The following is a 19147-nucleotide window of genomic DNA, read 5'->3' as shown; positions in this document are numbered from 1 at the left end:
TGAGGGCCAACAACGATACGTTCCTTAATCGACACAGATGGAATCATATGAGTCAACCCACAACATAGACTCCATTCGGCCTTGAATTATAGCATCCCATGGTTCTTTTACACGATAGCAAATATAGCCAACCATGGTTCAGTATCCACCTACCTCTCGCAGGTGACAGGAAATCACCCGACTTCTACCAAGCTAAGCATGGCTAAGCACATATTCGATCCTAGACCTATACAGGGTTCAAGGTATATGTCTAGACAAGGAAATTATATGCATCAAGAGTTTTCAATCAACTCCTATAAATTAATGGCTCAAACATAAAAGGACACAAGCGATATTTGTAAAAACATAGGAGCCTTAAAATGCTCTGGGGCTTGCCTAGGATCCAACACAAAGTCAGTTCAGTTAGCTGGCACCATCTTGGGGAACATCTTCCACTCTAGGCATGCACTCTAGGGGTCCTTCCATCTTCGAGATAGGTCCACCAACATCGTCTTCTTGTTCGACTCAATTATCATGTGATTCATGTCCACGCGTTGTGCATCTAGCATACCTAGATGAGATGCAACAATGCCAGTGCATGAATACGAAGAATGGTAACATGAGATGCATCATATAAAATAATTCAAGATAAGTATAAGGTTACACCTCAAGACATATGCACTTAGAGAGCAAGTCATTTAACTAACTATCACTCAAGTCAAGCATAGGGGTAGCAAGCATAACAAGCATGGTACACCAGTTAACTCAAGTCAAACTATCACAAGCATTTAACAATCAAGAACTAGTTAAGCCTAGAATCATGTAAGAACTAGGGCTGTGGTGAATGACACCAACATAATTAAAGCTCTAGCAAAACATGCATCAAGATTATTTTGTGGCAACATGCATACATGACCATTTATTAGTTATGTGCTTGACCAACATTATATAACACATTTATAAGATACTTCAGGTAGATCAATTTAACTCTAGTAGTGTCATGAGCAAACACTAACAAGCATACAAAGCAATGCAAAGTGAAGCAAACAACTTTAGGTCCATGCTCAGATTCTAGGCAGTAGCACAACAGTCACTTGTTTCAACCATACCTAGAGTTCTAGGCATGTAAAAAGTGTGATACTAGACTTTCTAGAAAGCTTAGGAAATTTCTATAACTTTGTTATTCATACCAAAAGCTAATTCATAGGTTAACATGATCAAAATGTGCCAATATTTTAGGTCTGCACAGACAAGGATAGAAAACCGACAGTAACTTCAGAGATGCATAACTAGAGTTCTAGACATTCAGCAAACATGATTATTAACTTTATGGAAATCTTAGTAAGTTATATATAACTTTCTTATTATCATCTGAAGATGATTCTATAGCTAACAAGGTTAAACAATCCAATGAAGACATCTCTGTCCAAATTTGGATAGAACCTACCATTCCACTTTGAATAGCAATAACTAGAGTTCTAGACCACCAAAAGCAGTTATCTTAGACATTTTAGAAAGCTTAGGAAAATCACTACAACTCTCCTATTATCACCAATACATGATTCCATGTTTAAATAAGCTAAACAATACAATCAATCAGATCTGTTTAGAGCACATGCAAAAGCTAACAACAAACTTGTAAAATCTATAACTCCTAAACCAGCAGGCCTAAAATCATGAAATTTTAGGAGAAGAAATACAAGGAAATTATATACAACTTTGTATTCAACATATCTACAGAAAACATCATTTGCATCACAAAAATATCACCACCACAGAAACTATACATGCAGCCATTTTCAGCACATAAGCAAAATAGATTTTCACTTGATTCTATAACAAAGTGACATAAAAGCACATCCAACACTTAGCTCATTTACTAAATTTTCCATTTTTTACACCTTTATGATATTTATCAAGCATTTACAACTACTTATCAAGCACCTAGCAAGATAAATTAATAACTTAGTAATACATGCACCAAAAATCATGAAATTTTAACCAGAGCTCATGCATCACATATATATCCTACAATTAAAATTTCATGCCATTTGGAGCACTACAACTTCAGGTATGAGAATAAGAAGCAAAACAAGCTAAAATTGCCTATTTAACAAGATTAAGTCAAAACATTATAAAAATAGTACACAACTAGCATGTTTAATATTTTTATTAGCTATAGCATGTCATCACAAGATTAACACAACTAGAATTACCATTTTTGGACTTCTATAACTCAAGATATGCATCTGTCCAACTTAAAAGCACTTTACAAGAATAAATAAAAATAGCAGAAACTTTCTACTAACACATATCATATTATGACTCTACTACGTAGATCTACTCTCAAAGATTCCAAAAAATCTTTATTTGCTATTTTATGATTTTTCTATGATTTATTATGATTTTCCAAAGTTTCTGCCGATTAAATGAAATAAAGGAGAAACACATTTGCATCAGAGACCCTAAACTTTCCTCAAATACCAATTCTAGTGAACAGGTCCTTCTAGGCACTATTCACATGAGTCACAGCCTTTTCACTTAAGCCCTCCCCTTTCTTCATATTCTTGCACGAGGTCCTCCTTCAACAGGTAGAGAGTAGGGGAGGCGGCTCGAGCTCGTCGTTTCGGTCGGAGGAAGGGCACCGACAGCGAGGGAGAGGCACCATGGCTTGCCCACTATCAAGCGCACGCACTAGTGCTCTCGGCATGGCCCAGCGTGGCCAGAGGAGATAGGGCCACGAGCGCCGATGGGCTACGACCATGCCCACCCACGGCAGGCAAGCACCGGTAGCAGCGGGCCATGGAGGAGGAGCGCCGGAGGCAAGGCGCTGTAAGGGGAAGGAGGTGGTGGCTGCTGGTTGGGTAGACAGAAGATGGAGGAGGCAGGAGCAGTGGTGGTGTAGCAGCTCCACTCGCTGGCATTGGTGTCCATGGCGAGTGAAACAGAGAGGGAGAGAGCATGAAAGGGAGAGACAGAGAATGAGAGCGAGAGAGGAGAAAGGAAGGTGCTCGGCTTCTCCAAATCGTTGATCATGGGTGAGGTGGCGGTCATGCGGGCAGCGAAGGCACCACGCGGTGTTGAGCCCCTGTGCACGGTCGGCCATGACGAGCTCCAGTTCAAAATCAGGTAAGGTGCTAACAGTTCCACCTCAAAAATATGACTAAAACTCCATATTCTCCCCTTCATATCTCCCAAACCAGTTAGTGATTTGTTCAACCAATTACACCATGTGATAGAGCTACACGAGTACTACAACTTTGATTAAAAGAGTTTGGTCCAAATCAAAATGGTTTGCGAGATATTAATTCCCAAAGTGGGGTACTTGCAAACTGTAAACTGAAAAAGTTCAGTCCCAGACTTAGCCAATTTTTGGAACCTGATAAACAGCATTGGATTCAAACTTTGGTTCACTATTTGGCTGTGCTAGAGGCCTAACTAGGTCTTGATACTTAAACAAAAGTTGTTCTACTTAAACTAAACTACAACTTTGCTTAAAGGATCTAGGATTGGTTTAGCTTGATTAGGAAGGTACAAATCTCCAAATATTGGTAGATGAAACTAAAATTCGGATGTCAGAGTTTTAGCAAAGTGTGACCGAATTCAGTGAACTTGCCATTTTGGAGAGAACCTTTGAATGACCAAATGAGCTCCAAATCTACTGAGACTTGTTTTGTTCACTACTACAGGAATCAATTTGCGCAGCGTGGACAAAATGGGCTTCGTGGCGAGCACCTCTTTTGCCTGCCACAGTTAACCGGTGGCCAGTCAGCGAGGCCGGCCACCGATGCGCCCGCTATGGGAAAAGGGTTTACCGCGGTGGGCCACCTTACTTGCCCGCCACAGGAAATCATTATTTACCATGGCGGGCGCCTCGATTTCCTGCGGCGAGCATTGTTTAAGTCCCGCCATGGAAAATCAGAGGCCCAATAGGCCCAAAGCGAGGACCACTATTTCCGTCGTCATATATATACACAGACTAGGGTTTCACTCGCACTCCCAGCAGCCGTGCCTCCCTCTCTCATCTCACTCTCTGTGCCACGACTTGCTCCCCTCCCTGACTCCCTCTCTCTGTCCGCCTCCCCACTCTCTGCGTCGTGAGGCAGAGCATGGCGCATGACAAGATGACAAGAGGTGGCACGCGCAGCGGCGCACTGGGCGATGGCGCACATAGGGCAATGGCGGCGCGCTGGGCGATGGCACATGTGAAGCAATGGCAGCGCATGGGGAGATGGCGCATGTGGGATGACGGCATGCGGGTTGATGGTGCGGGGCTAGGGTTTCAGATCTGGTGGGCCAGCGGTGCGGAGGACGTCGATCCGAGGTAGGTGAGTTCCTCCTCCACGGATCCGGCGGTGGCGACTTCCTCCTCCATGGATCGTGGGACGGCAATGATGAGCCCGTCCTGAGGCAGATCTGGCCGGTGGTGGTGCGCGGTGACCGGATCCGGTAGGTGACGGCGTCCCGAGGCGGATCCTGTCGGTGGTGGCGCGTGGTGGCCAGATCTAATGGGCGAGGACAGTTCAGCGTGGTGGCCTCCCTCCACCACGGCGGGATCTCCACCACGGCAACGGCGCTGGGATCCACCACGGCCATGACACCAGGATCCACCATGGGCACGGATCTACAGCCGTGGGAAGCCCAGATCCATCGTCGGTGGGCTCGCCAGTGGGCTCGAGAACGGGCTCACCGGCGGGCTCCTATTTTTTTTGTTTTTTAAAAATGATTAACCGCAGCAGGCATCCTAACGTGCCCGCCATGGTAAAAGTATATTTACCACGGTGGGCACGTTACACCACCCGCCGCGGTAAATCAGTTAACCACGGCGGGCAAGGCCGCCCGCCGCTGTTAAGCCATGATTTACCGTGGCCTCTAGGCCACAGCGGACGGCTTTGCCCGCCGCGGAAAACTGAAAACGCCCGCCTCCAGTAAAGTTTGTGTAGTAGTGGTTGTTTCCTTCACAAACGGTACTTCAACTCATATTAACGAATCCAGTTGAGTTACTATATGAATTTGGAAGATAAAAATGTGACAACATGTCAACTCGCTATTGCCAATCAGGGACTTAGAAAGATTTCTAAGAGCCCAAAGGAGCACTGCATTCAAACTTGAGGCTACTATTTGAGTCAATTAGGAGTTGAGTCAGGGCTTGGTACAAAAAAAAGTTTGTTGTACTCCACTCAAACTTCAACTTTTATTAAAGGTCAAACTTCACCACTAGTACCAAAATTATTGGTTCATCTTGGTCAAAGCAGCACCTCGCTAAACCCTGGAATTAGGGTTTTCGACCAATTGAGGCATTTTTTTTACATTTGCTCAACATGAACCCTTCATGACTTTTGTTGTAGAGTTCAATTAGAGTCATTTGGGCAAGGTAGCAAGGTTTGGTAGACATCCCATGTTCCCATTCACCGGATGAAGCAATTCAAGAAAGATTATAACTTATCATTTCATGTGACTTCTTGGCTCCAAACTTCATGAAACTTACCCAATAGTCAATGTAGATGGAAATAGATGTGAGGCACATGAAAAGGGGCACCTTCCACATTACTCAAGCCTACATTTGAAAAGGGTCAACATGTAAGCAAGGTGTATTGTCCAAGTTCAAGTTGGGACTCAATTTCATAGATTTGACCTCAACACCTTCATCACCACTTCAGAGATAAGGAACTAAAGCTCTTGATTATCACCTAACATGTCATGTTTAAGCTCAAACCTACTGCTTAATTGGTGACAAACCCCTAGGGCGTTACATGTAGGTACCCTAGAAGTGGCCGATGAAGACCGAACAGAGATCTCCCCAGCAGCGGATGCTGCTAGGCTCGAGCTGCTGGAGCCAAGCTTTGGTAGAGCTCAATAGAAGCAGAGGAAGGTACTAGATAGTGAAGTCATCATCTGACCCCCAGCCTTCGTGGTGAGGTGGTAGTCCTCCAGCCAATGGTCTGGGTCGGTCTCGCTATCGTACTTGGAGATGTGCATCGGCGGCCAAAAATGCCTGGGGTATGGGGTCATCCAGATCGCTGCCCTGAACGCTAGGTCGCCAAAGTGATCCGAGTTGAGGCCCCTACCTCGTCACTCAGGAGTATGGGACTATGCCTGATGAGGACATGACACCATCGGATACGACCATTGTTTATAAGGTGAGATCGTTCCTACATTTGCATATTGATTTTTGGTACAATTCACTTGGTTCCACATGTACATGTCGTTATTTGAATGTAGGTACAAATATGTCTCAACGTGCAAGTTCATCAAAGCTGAATTTTTGGTTCATCGGCAGCTCGACAGTGCTTCATTGGGAAGGCCATAACTCAGCCATCTGGAGTGCGATCAAGGTCAATGAGCACTTGATGGAAAGCTTGTTTGATAAGATTTCAAATAGATCTAGTCTCATCTCAATATCACATCAGCAAGGCCTCCAAACCATCAAGATATTCTGTCGTTGTTTCTGCTGGGAGCTACACTGTCGTTATGGCCTTGTTATTCATCCTTGGGACCCTGGCCCAAGTGGGAGCACACCCCAAGGACTTGGAGAACCCACCAAGAAAGCCCTTGGACGTCCTCCTCCTTGGCCACCACCTTAGGAGGCCAGCAAGGACGTCCAAGCCAAGCCAGAGGCCCAGTCCAACTTGAGTTCAAGTCCATCTCGGGCTCCAGGACCAGCGTGTAGTAAAACGGAAGTCCAGGTCGCATACGAACTCCGTTTTTTATGATCCACATATGGATAGAAAGATAATTTCATAATGAAACCAATGGAATTGGTCCCACATCAAACTTCCATTAGAATCAATGGGAATCGTCGAAACAAGTTGATATCCGGAATCTGTCATGGCGCTGCGTCGTCGTCTTTTGGGTCGTTGGGCCTTGTAACGTGTTGGGACACCTTAGGACATGAAGAGGGATCCTTGGATGTCTCTTAGGTTGTATAATCAGTAGCCACCACCTACTTTAGGTTTTGGGTTTTGTTTTAGATCAATCTGTCATTGAACAGTCGCCATTACCGGTTTGCAAGACCCCAACTTCGAGTGCTTAATCATTCCTCTACAATTGTCACTTTAATTGAGTTGCTTTTTATCTTGTTCTTGCTTGTGTTCTTCGATTCACAGCAGGGATTAGCCTTCTTGGTGAGGTCAACCAGATTGTGACATGGTTGATAACCAGAGGAGACATGGTGCTAAGGTTGTAGGGTTTGGGTCTTTATGATCTGAAGCCGGATCGGTGTGTCGCTCTCCGAATAAATCATTGTTTATCTTGAACCTGACAGAAGATCGGGACCCTCGTTCACATTAAGTGGTATCAGAGCTTCAAGTATACCGTCAAGTTCGCATCTTACCCTTAGTTCGAGTATTTTTGCTTTTATCCCATTGTCCAATGCCATATTTGTTTCCTATCCTATAACCATCCGCACCATAGCCTTTGCATGATTCAGTTTCAAAGTCCACTTTGTTGAGTTTGTGTCCTAGGTCAAAGTCTTGTTACTGGTTTAGATTGTGTTCTTTTCTAGTTTGTGTTGATACCTCCACCTGCCACTATTCCGTATCACCATGGGTTTACATCTTGTGTCCACTAAATCTCTGATTCGAGCAGCTTCCTTCAAATAGTCATAACTTTTGCATCCGAACTCGAAACGGGAAAAATTTTATATCTACGGAGAACACCAGAAAATTTTAGATCTATTTCATCCTAGCGTTGTGGGATTCGCAAAAATTAGATTTGCAAAATTTGATTAGGAAAATTGAGTTTCTGGGCCCACAAGTTTTGATATGCTTTTTAGCACAGTCCTAATTTTTTATAGGCCACATCTTTTATTCAATTGAGCTCAATTTTTTTGTGGTTTATTCTTGTGTGTTCCTTGCTGAGAAAAAATATCAAAAGAGCAAAAGCAAGAAAAAAAGATTGGACAAAAAAATAAAAGAAAAAAATAGTAAAAGAGAATAGAAGATATCGAAAAGGAGCACATAAGGAACACTCAATAGCTCTATTGTTTGTGGTATCTTTTGCCTTGTTCATATCCGTTGCTACCTTTAATACTTGTTTCCTTTCATCCTTGTTTCCTCTCTTGTTTATCACAACTGGTGATAGAAACATGTATAGGCCAGCAACTAGGACAAGTGCTCTGGACATTTATTCAATATTGCTGTTTGTCACTGACTTGTGTGCCACATATACATATTTGTTCTTTTTTGTGCCTCCCAAGCTCCACATATACTTCAGATCAATACAGAAAAAGACCCTTGCAATCTTGGTGTCACACCCTCACAGGTATCATGAACCAGCCACCGGTTGTACCGTCCACTGCTTTGCGTTGGTAAGAACCTTGTAAGAACTTGGTAAGACATGTGAGTGTGATTCCACTTACCCATAAATAGTTGATAGGGGATTTATATTAATTTCTAACAATATCAAACAACGAGTTTCTGTTTAAGAGTGAATTGTAGGAAATCATGGACCAGAAGTTTGCAAGGATGGACCGAATAAAGAACAATGAGCCCTCACATATAGACTATAATCATCGAGGTATGAGAGGTAAATTGACCATACCATCCTTTTCAGGTCATTATGATGCTGAAGGATACCTTAATTGGGACATAATGGTAGAACAAAAGTTTAGTGCCCACCTTGTACCTGAGCAATATAGAGTTCAACAAGCTACTAGTGAGTTTAAGGACTTTGCCATTATTTGGTGGTATGGGCTAGTTGCAGAGGATGTTTTACCTAGTACATGGGAAGAACTTAAGATAGCTATGCGTGATCGTTTTATTCCTCCTTCTTATAAACATGAATGGCATAACAAATTGCAGTGCTTAGAGCAGGGCAATATGTCTATCTAAGAATATTATACAGAGTTTCAAAAGTATGCAATACGTTGTGGGATAGTAGAGGACATGGAAGATACCATTGTTCATTTTTTTGGTGGTTTGAGGCATGAAATACAAGATATTGTTTTCCATATAGAATTTTATACTCTCAAACGTTTGTTCCAGCTTGCTATGCTTGCAGAAAAAGAATTGCAGGAATGTCAGCAAAAGAACCATACCAACATTGGCGACAACTGCAACCAGATTTTAGCAAGGGTGGAGCAACCATTTGCGAAGGTTGAGACTGCGATAAAAAGGCGAGTGGTTACTTTCGCCACTACAACAACATCTTCACCACCACCACCTCCTACACATACTTTGGAGTCTGGTAAAACTTTAAACCATGCTGAAAATGCACAAACTAATAGAGATAGAGCTGCTAATGAAAGGAAAGAATTGGATGTTAAATCTGAATTGCTTTTGTCAAAAAATAATTATTCTAATAATGCTAGTGATAAAGAAGAGCTATGTGAAAATGCTTTTATTATACGTATGCCACAACTAGTGAATGAGTATGATGCTTTGGCTTTGGAACCAATTACTTATGCTGAACATAAAAATTTGCTTCCCATTGCTACCGAAAAAGATGAAAAGAAATTATTGTATTCTTCAAATACTTTGGGTTATATTATGTTTGATACTTTATATGCTCTTAGTAGTTTAGAAGAGAAACTTAAATGTGTTGAATTGTCATGGTTATCTACTTGTACATATCATTTTATTGGAAAATATAATTGTAAAGGAGAGTATATGGTGCATCATGTCTATATTTGTTCAAATATGAAATCTCCTTATATTGTGCAAAAGTATGATCAACCAAAGGATTGCAATTGCTATAATCTTGTCATGTCAAGTTCCCCTAGTTTTGTTATAAAGAAACATGTTAAATTTCAAGAAGGGGAGCAATGTTGGCTACTACCAACAACGTTTTCTTTAGCTAATCCCAAACCGAGGATGGTTTGTTGTCAAGAAGGGGAGGATGATGAGGACATGACACCATCAGATACGACCATTGTTTATAAGGTGAGCTCGTTCCTACATTTGCATAGTGATTTTTGGTACAATTCACTTGGTTCTACATGTACATGTCATTATTTGAATGTAGGTACAAATATGTCTCAATGTGCAAGTTCATCAAAGTTGAATTTTCGGTTCATCGGCAGCTCGACAGTACTTCATTAGGAAGGCCATAACTCAGCAATCTTGAGTGCGATCGAGGTCAATGAGCACTTGATGGAAAGCTTGTTTGATAAGATTTCAAATAGATCTGGTCTCATCTCAATATCACATCAGCAAGGCCTCCAAACCATCAAGATATTCTATCGTTATTTCTGCTAGGAGCTACACTATCGTTATGGGCTTGTTATTCATCCTTGGGACCCTAGCCCAAGTGGGAGCACACCCCAAGGACTTGGAGAACCCACCAAGAAATCTCTTGGACATTCTCCTCCTTGGCCACCACCTTAGGAGGCCAGCAAGGACGTCCAAGCCAAGCCGGAGGCCCAGTCCAACTTGAGTTCGAGTCTATCTCGGGCTCTAGGACCAGCGTGTAGTAAAATAGACATCCAGGTCGCATACAAACTCCGTTTTTTATGATCCACATATGGATGGAAAGATAATTTCATAAGGAAATCAATGGAATTGGTCGCACATCGAACTTCCTTTAGAATCAATGGGAATCATCGAAACAATTTGATGTCCAGAATCTATCATGGCGCTGCGTCATCGTCTTTTGGGCCGTTGGGCCTTGTAACGTGTTGGGACACCTTAGGACATGAAGAGAGATCCTTGGATGTCTCTTAGGTTATATAATCAGTAGCCACCACCTACTTTATGTTTTGGGTTTTGTTTTAGATCAATCTGTCATTGAACAGTCACCGTTATCGGTTTGCAAGACCCCAACTTCGAGTGCTTAATCGTTCATCTGCAATTGTCACTTTAATTGAGTTGCTTTTTATCTTGTTCTTGCTTGTGTTCTTCAATTCACAGCAGGGATTAGCCTTCTTGGTGAGGTCAACCGGATTGTGACACGGTTGATAACCAGAGGAGAAGTGGTGCTAAGGTTGCAGGGTTTGGGTCTTTGTGATCTGAAGCCGTATCGGTGTGTCGCTCTCTGAACAAATTGTTGTTTATCTTGAACCTAACAGAAGATCGGGACCCTCATTCTCATTAACGCCTGTGCATGGTGCCTGGCCTCGATGGTGTCATGGACATTGCGATCGTCGCTGATTTGGTGGCGCATGTGGGGACACCGAGGAGAAAGGTCATGCCTTTGCTCCTATCAAGGCTTGGCATCCTATGTCCATGGCTGGTCAGAGCTATTGCTAGAGGTGTCACCACTGCTTCCCCCACTTGTGGGGCGTGAGTGTCAGAGTGGTCCCTGTTGGCAGTGGCTATCGTCTAGGACGACCGAGAGAATGTGGCGTGGCGTTAGGAGGCCAGACTCTTTGCCTGCTGTTCGAGAGCGATGTGGAGGAGTAGCTTTGCCTCATTTAGCCGCTTGTTGGTCTTTGGGTCTGGTGTGTCGGTGATGTGTTTTAGGCGGCAGGTGGTGGCAACCATGTTGTACGCTGCATGGGGGAAGTAGAAGCCGCTAGGAGCCCTATGCGGGCATCGTCATCATCACCGAGAGGGGACACGGCTGGCTACCGCACAAGGTCCCACCTTTGGTGTTCGAGCTCTGCCTCGGCAGCCTCCAAGTCCACCTATAGAGCTCGCAAGTGGTCCACCTTCTCCTAAAGGTAGGCCATGCAACTGTGGGGACTCTAGTCCGACGGTGTGAGCCCAAGCGCCTCATTAGGCAGAATATCATCATCTATGTGGTAGCACATGCATGGAGGGGCACTGTAGTCGATGTCGTGGGAGTTGTACTCTAGGTCGTTCCTTGAGAGGATCTCAAGGAAGGTGCAGAGCGAGGGGACATCAGTACCTGCCATGCTAGAAGGGGTGGTGCTTCATGGTGCATCACAATTGATGAGGTGCTCTAGCTCTAGCTAGAAGGACACTGCCATGTTCTGTATCCTAAAAGGCAGGTTCAGGCAGTAATACCAGAAGCAATCAGGCAACGAGAGCACGTCATGGGTAGCGATCTGGTGGTGGATGTTGGCCAACATGTAGAACATCTAGCGACGGTCCAACATAATGGGGTTTGAACCCAGACCATGCTAGATTTGGTGAGCCAAAACCACAAGATCTGATCCAAAGAGTCCTAGTGGAGGAGGCGACACTGGGGACTCATTGCCCATAGGCATAGCCCCGTGGAGTGCATGAAGCTCACCATAGCAGTTTGTGATGTAGGCTAGGGTCTCAAAGTTGAGGACCTAGCTCAGAGCGAAGGCATTGATCGTGATGGAGAGCTCATCGAGGAAGCAAACACCACCATCTAGGGTGGTGCCGCCTGCTCTAGCAATAAGGCGGGTGGCTCTAGCCACCATAGATCTAGAATCACACTTGACACTGCCCCTACCTGGTGCGCCAGCTATCACATGGTCCAAACCATGGCAAGCATGTTGTTCGAGTGGGTGTTAGAGTACAAGTCTCTGTTGGCTCAGGTGGACTCAAGAACACAAGAATCATGTAGGGGAGATGCAACGATTTATCCTGGTTTGGGCCAATTTGGTCCCTATGTCCAGCAGCTGATGATCCTTATACTCAAGAGCACTCAAAATCAGGGGGTTACCACAGAGTGTAAAGGAAGAAGATTTGGTAGGGGGTTAGCTTGGTGCAAATCCTAAGGTTGCCTCACCACAGGTGGTGCCTTCACCCTCATTGGAGAGAAGGAAGACGATGGGATACGGTGGAGGAGAGCCTCTTGGTGCCCCACTTTGGGTTGCCTTGCTCTTTGTGCAAAGCAGAGGCCGATGGAATGGAGTGTCTAGTGATAAAAAATGGGATCCTCCCCCCTCTAGGTCTGACCACATCCCTTATATAAACAAGATAGGTTGGGTACATGATGGTTTGGCAGTTTAGTCTATGGTCTATGTGCATCGGAGTCTAGGAGGGTCTTGCAGCGGTGCATCATGGACCATGACGGTGTCTTGGACCGAAGAAGCCTTGAGCGTCGTCTGGCTACTCTGTTCGGACACTCTACGTGTCAGGCTGTGTTAGCTTGGACCATCCTCCCTAGGGTGAGACCTTATAGAGTGTTCTTGGTGGCGGACGAGGTTGGCAGTCGGCCCCTCAATTTGAGAGTCCTAAGTGCATCCATATTTGCGCCAGGATCACGCACAAATACGCACAAATTCACAAGAATGGTACATAGATATATAATAAAAGGTTCTGAGCTTTATTGATATCTAGAAATAAGGTCTTACAACTATGGCCCGAAGGGGCACAGTCATAGGCTACATATCAAGCGAAAGACTACGGATGTGAAATGGCTTTATTGGTGGTCTGTACAGTAGGATTATTATATAGTGAAGCAGTGTCATATTCCATAGGCAACTTGAGCACGCCTAAAACCCTAGCCTCAATGTCATACTCCTACGAACAAATCTCCTAGCGGGGACTCTAATCCTCGTGGTACGCTTCATCTTCGAAGTCATAGTCTTCATCTGTGTCGAGGTCTATGAGTCAACAATGAGTGAGTACATACGTACTCAACAAGCCCAAACCATAGGGTGGAAATAGAAGTGTAGTGGTGATTATAATTAAGGGTGGGGTCCTAGCAGAGTATTACTATTTCCACTAGTATCCGGATTAGCATTTATTCCATTACCAGTTTCATTCAGTGTTCGCCTAAACGGATTAAACGGCCGTTTAAACAGCTAGTAAATGGAAAACGGTGGCAAACTATTTTGTTTAGGGGGTAAATGGAAATTAAATGGTTGACCATTTAAATGGTCAAAAAATGGGAAAACGGCTTAAAGGGCCTAAACAGAACGGAGATAAACAACATTAAACGGGCTAAACAGTTGTTTAAACGGCTGTTTTGACGAACACGAGGTAAATCTAGTTCAGTTTTGTATGGATAAATTTATATACTTAAGTTTATTATATTTATAAATGAGTACACTTGATATGTTACATGCATAAATATCTATATTTGGTTTTTTTACATGCATAAATATATATACATACCAAAATAATTGATTTTTACTCGGATAAATATGTATAAATGCTAGAATACTTGATTTTTTGACATGCACATATATAATTATATGTATTTTTTTTAAAGTACAAAATCATTTAGACCATTTAACTTCATTTAAACACCGTGTAAATAGCCTAAACGCTAAACGAAGGGCGACCATGTAAAGTCCGTTTACCATTTAGGAAAACATTGGTTTCATTACACATAAAAAGTAAAACTAATCATAGTTTCTTATCCTAGCATTTGCCCATTCCAAGGATGTGGATATTCGAAGAGATTTAAGTAAATTCTACAGAGGTGTCCAAATTTCTCCACACGATAGGTACAACCTCATCCATGATTACTGGATGAATAGACCTAACGAGACCTCGTACCCGAATGTACGCGACCATAGATATCCATATAACTCTACTATGGCTTCTAGGGGTTGGAAACACAAAACCGGGAAGATACCAAATCCCCCCAAATGTGATGATACCAAATCAACACAAAAGAAAAACATGGCTCGAACACAGCCAAGAAAACAAGGTCTCGAACATGGCGAAAAACCAAAATCTTAACGTCGAAGATCACATAGCATCCACACCAACCAGACCACGAAAGAAAACCTATCCCTATGTCAGCTCCTGATATTCCGCTAGCTACACTGGTCTCCTAGTAGGAATTATACTTCTATCTAACGGGGTATGGGATCAAGCGTACCCATATAGACATGTGGCTATATGAAATAACTCACTAGGTGAGAGGGACTATGAACCGATCCTTATGTGATCGAGGTGAGTATCTCCCATAGGAATCCTCTCCAGGCATCCCAACCATGATAAACTACCTCCATAGTTTACCACTACTTGCCTCATGTCGGGGTTTAGTTTCAGGTTTAATAAGTTTTACGTTCCATTATTATCCTTAAATCTATTCATGATTGGAGCTCATACAATAACAAGATATCCATTTATCTTAATCATATAACATTAACCGAGCTCATATTCTAGGGTAATAATCTTATAGTCATATTTTAGCATTCCAGTGGTTTAAAGCAAGATGGTATGGAGGGGAGCTAGGACTTGCCTTCGTTGTTGTCACCATCTGGCACATTACGAAATTTGGGTTCTCGTCCTCCTAACGATTACAGTCGTTTGTCGAGCGTATCATTCCAAATAAGGCTACCGCTAACCGAAAAAGAAAGGGCAAAAGCAAACATAGAACTATATTTTGGCACTAGGTGCAAATGATAGGGTTGGATTTTAGATGAATTTTAGAGGTGGTTTCATGTATAAAGGAGTTAGGGTTTAAAAGTTATGTATTTTAGAAGTTTATACTAAAGTTATTTAACTAGGTGGAATTTTATATGGATTTTTGTTGAATAAAAATATGTGCAAAATACATGATTAAATTCTCTAATGCATCTAGTTTATTTACAAATCTTTTGGGAAATTTCTAAGTCAGGAAAATGTATTTTTAGCTCTCTGTGTAAACTAGTCGGCTGTACCTGGCACTAGGTGTACCCCGCACTGTGTGTGGTGTGTGTGTGTGTGTGTGGCTGATAGGTGGGCCACCCTACCTACATCGACAAAGATGGCGCCATCAGTGTTAAGGCATTGGGCCCATGTGACAGTGAGGAAAAGGGAGAGAGAGAGAGAGGGACGGACATGGACGAAGGGTAACTGTAATGCTATTTCCACCGTGTCCCACATGACGGAGATTGGGAAAGGGGAGGAGGGGTGATGGTGACGGATGGAGGTGCCCACTTCGGTGATGGAAACAAGTGAGCGGGCGTTGGGCTCACCGAAGCGGCTTACGCCAGCAGCGTCAGCCCTCGGTGGTGATGGGTAAGTGGAGGACAGGGCTCGTGGGGTCACATCGCAACAGATGGTGGGGTTGCCATCGACGATGGGTGCTCGTGGTGGCGGTAGCAGCTTGTCAAAGACGTCATGGTAGTGCTGTGCGATAGACTCGGCCCTAGAGGCCCTATTCTAATCAACTAACTACGTGTACATGCATGTGGGTGAGTGCAGAGTGTGGTGGTGGTGGTGGGGTGCCCTGGTGTGGCCTTGGCGGTGATGGCCATCAGCCATGGTGGCTCGGTGGAGCAGGGCTCATGTGTGTAGTGCAACATAGAGACCTAAGCTACCAACTAGCTATGGAAAATGGAAGAGGAGGAGCTTGGGAACCCACCAGTCACTCCAATCGGCCAGGGACACAGTGGAGAAGGAGAATAGAGGGGGCAGCGCTGATGGCACCGATGAACTCTGAATTAGGAGAAATGGAAGAGAGTGGAAAGGAAGAGGGGGAAGGGGAAGAGGAGGGGGAGATGGGATGTTCTCGCCCTCGTTGGAGCTGATGGTGGGAAGGGCAAGGCGAGAGCGTCGCCGGCCGGGCCCATTTATAGACCGGCTAGGCCAGTGTCCCAGCGATAAGATATTTCTTGTGGCCACCCTTATCCATCATGCGGGCTTGCATTTGACTTTGTTAGGTCACATTGCCATGGCTAGCTCTTGCCCACGCGCACGTCGAAGTGCCTTGGCAGCTACTTCGGTGGCTCAGCGTGGTGGTGACCATGGCATTAGCCGTTGACGCATTCATAGTGAGGGAGGAGAGGAGAGAAGAGGAGAAAGGAGGGGTGCTATGGGCTCTTATTGTCACTGTGTCACCATTGATGTCTGCTGGCACTGGGGTGGTGCTGATGGGCGTTGACGCCACGGCTATGCCACGTATGGCTGATGGCATCGAGGTTGATTACGGAGATGACAGGCAAGGCCCAGGCATCAGTGGAAGGAAGAGGGGAGAAGGGAAGGGCATAGGCAAGCTAGGCCAGGTGCTGGGCCATGGCCGCTATGGAGTTGCAGTGCCACTCGTGCAGGAGAAGGGAGGGAAAAGGGAAGGAGGGAGTGGGCTGCTGCGGGCCGAAAGGAGAGAGGGGGAGAGATTGAGCCCAAGTGGCTTTATCCATTTTCATTTCCTTTTTCTTTTTCCTAGCTCAAATATGCATATGTTTAAATGATTTTAAATTCAAATTTGAATGCATGAGTGTGCAAAAATGTACCACCATTAGTTTAACAAGTCAAGCAATCATTCACACACAAAGTTTCACACATTAATTCTTATGTTCCTATGTTAATTTATTTGTAAAAAATATTTAGGTTGGTTATATATGCTATCTCTTATGCAATATTTAAAAAGTTCAAATTTTTAGTGATTTTTAAACCAGGTCAATTTTTAGGGTGTTACAAACCTGCCCCCTTAAAAAGAATCTCATCCTCAAGATTCGAGCTGATCCTAGAATAGATAGGGAAATTCCTTTTTAGGATCATCTTCTCTTTCCCATGTGGCTTCTACCTCTGTATGATTACTCCATTGTAACCAACAAAATCTTACTGTTGTCCTCCTGGTTTGTTGGGTGGCCGTATCCAATATCTTGATCAGTCTTTCCTAATACTGTAAGTCTGGTTGTAAGTCCATGGCTTCCATAGGTGCTTGTTCTTCTGGTACCTTCAGGCATTTCTTTAGTTGTGACACGTGAAACACATTGTGTATGCCTAACATCTCTGGTGGTAACTCTAAGTGGTAGGCTACTATTCTGATCTTTTCAAGGATCTGATATGGTCCAATATATTGTGGAGCTAATTTTCCTCTGACTTGAAATCTCTGAGTACCCCTGATGGGTGATACCTTTAAGTAGATGAAATCTTTGGGTTGGGGTTCTAGTAGTCTTCTCTAGGTATCCGCATAGCTCTTCTACCTACTTTGTGCCACCCTCAAATTCTCTCGGACCTTGGCTACTTGTTCTTCGGCTTCCTTGTTCATGTCAAGGCCAAATAGGCTTCTTTCTCTGACCTCGGACCACATTAATGGTGTTTGGCATTTCCTTCCATACAAGGATTTGAATGGTGCCATCTTCAGGCTTGCTTGGTAACTGTTGTTGTAAGAGAATTCTACGAACGATAGGCTCTTTTCCTAGTCTTTTCCATAGGTCAATAGGTAAGCTCGTAACATGTTTTCAAATATCTGGTTTACTCTTTTTGTCTGTCCATCGGTCTGTGGGTGATAACCAGAGCCATTGTCTAGGCGTGTTCCTAAAGCTTTATGTAAGCTTTTCCAAAATCAGACGGTGAATTGAGTTCCTCTATCCGAGACTATTCAGCTTGGTACCCCATGTAACCTAAGTATGTTATCAATGTAGAGTTGTGCTAGCTTGTTACCCTTGTAATCAATCTTCACTGGAATGAAGTGTGCTACTTTCATTAATCGGTCTACTATGACCCATATTGAGTCGTATCCATTTGGTGTTTTGGGCAATCCTACTATGAAATCCATGTTGATTTCATCCTATTTCCATACTGGAATGTGTAATGGCTGAAGTAGTCCTGCTGGTCATTGATGTTCTACCTTGACTCTTCTACATGTATCGTATTGGGCGACATATTCTGTGATATCTCCTTTCATTTTGGTCCACCAATATCTTTGCTTGAGATCCATGTACATTTTGGTTAATCCTGGGTGGATGGAATAAGATGAATGGTGTGCTTCGTCTAGTATTAATCTTAGAAATATTTCATCCTATGGTACGCATATCCGGTCTTCATACTATAAGTTCCCTTGTACATAGTTTTCAGCCTTGAATTCTCTGGAGTTTTGGAAAAGATTGTTTTGATATAAGGATTTACTCTAAACTTAAAACTTGTGGATGGCATATACTTGATCTAAGTCTAGGTAATTGATGGATATAATATGAGAAGGTCTGAGCTACTGTTTATCTTGTTCCTAGTGATACTAAAGTTCTGGAGATTTATCTTTCGAAAAACATAAAAATGCTACATGATGAGTTCCTGTATGACAAAACCTAAATTTCTACCAGAACCATATATATTATTTAGACTAGGAAAACTTCCACATATATGCTGCCTGTTTTGTATTGAGTTTTGTCAAGCTTTGTTGACCCTTATGAGATGTTTGTCATGCTCTTAAAATTAAGATCACGTACACACCACCCACATTTGTACTACTCCTACACTGAGGGTACACGCAAAAACATGCCATTCCATTTAGACCCACACAAAAATATTTTACTCCTACACTAGGAGTAAACACCAAAAATATGCTTGATAGGTTTTACCTTCCACCAAGTAAATGCTCCAAGTTCTTGTTGCTATCTCTCAAAAGTTTTGTTATAGAAAAGAAGCATGGGTTATGCAAAAGTTATTCATAAAAAAAGAATTGA

This window comes from Miscanthus floridulus, chromosome 12 (assembly GCF_019320115.1).
Source record: "Miscanthus floridulus cultivar M001 chromosome 12, ASM1932011v1, whole genome shotgun sequence".
Classification (NCBI taxonomy): Eukaryota; Viridiplantae; Streptophyta; class Magnoliopsida; order Poales; family Poaceae; genus Miscanthus; species Miscanthus floridulus.
Note: the sequence above shows the minus strand (reverse complement) of the source record.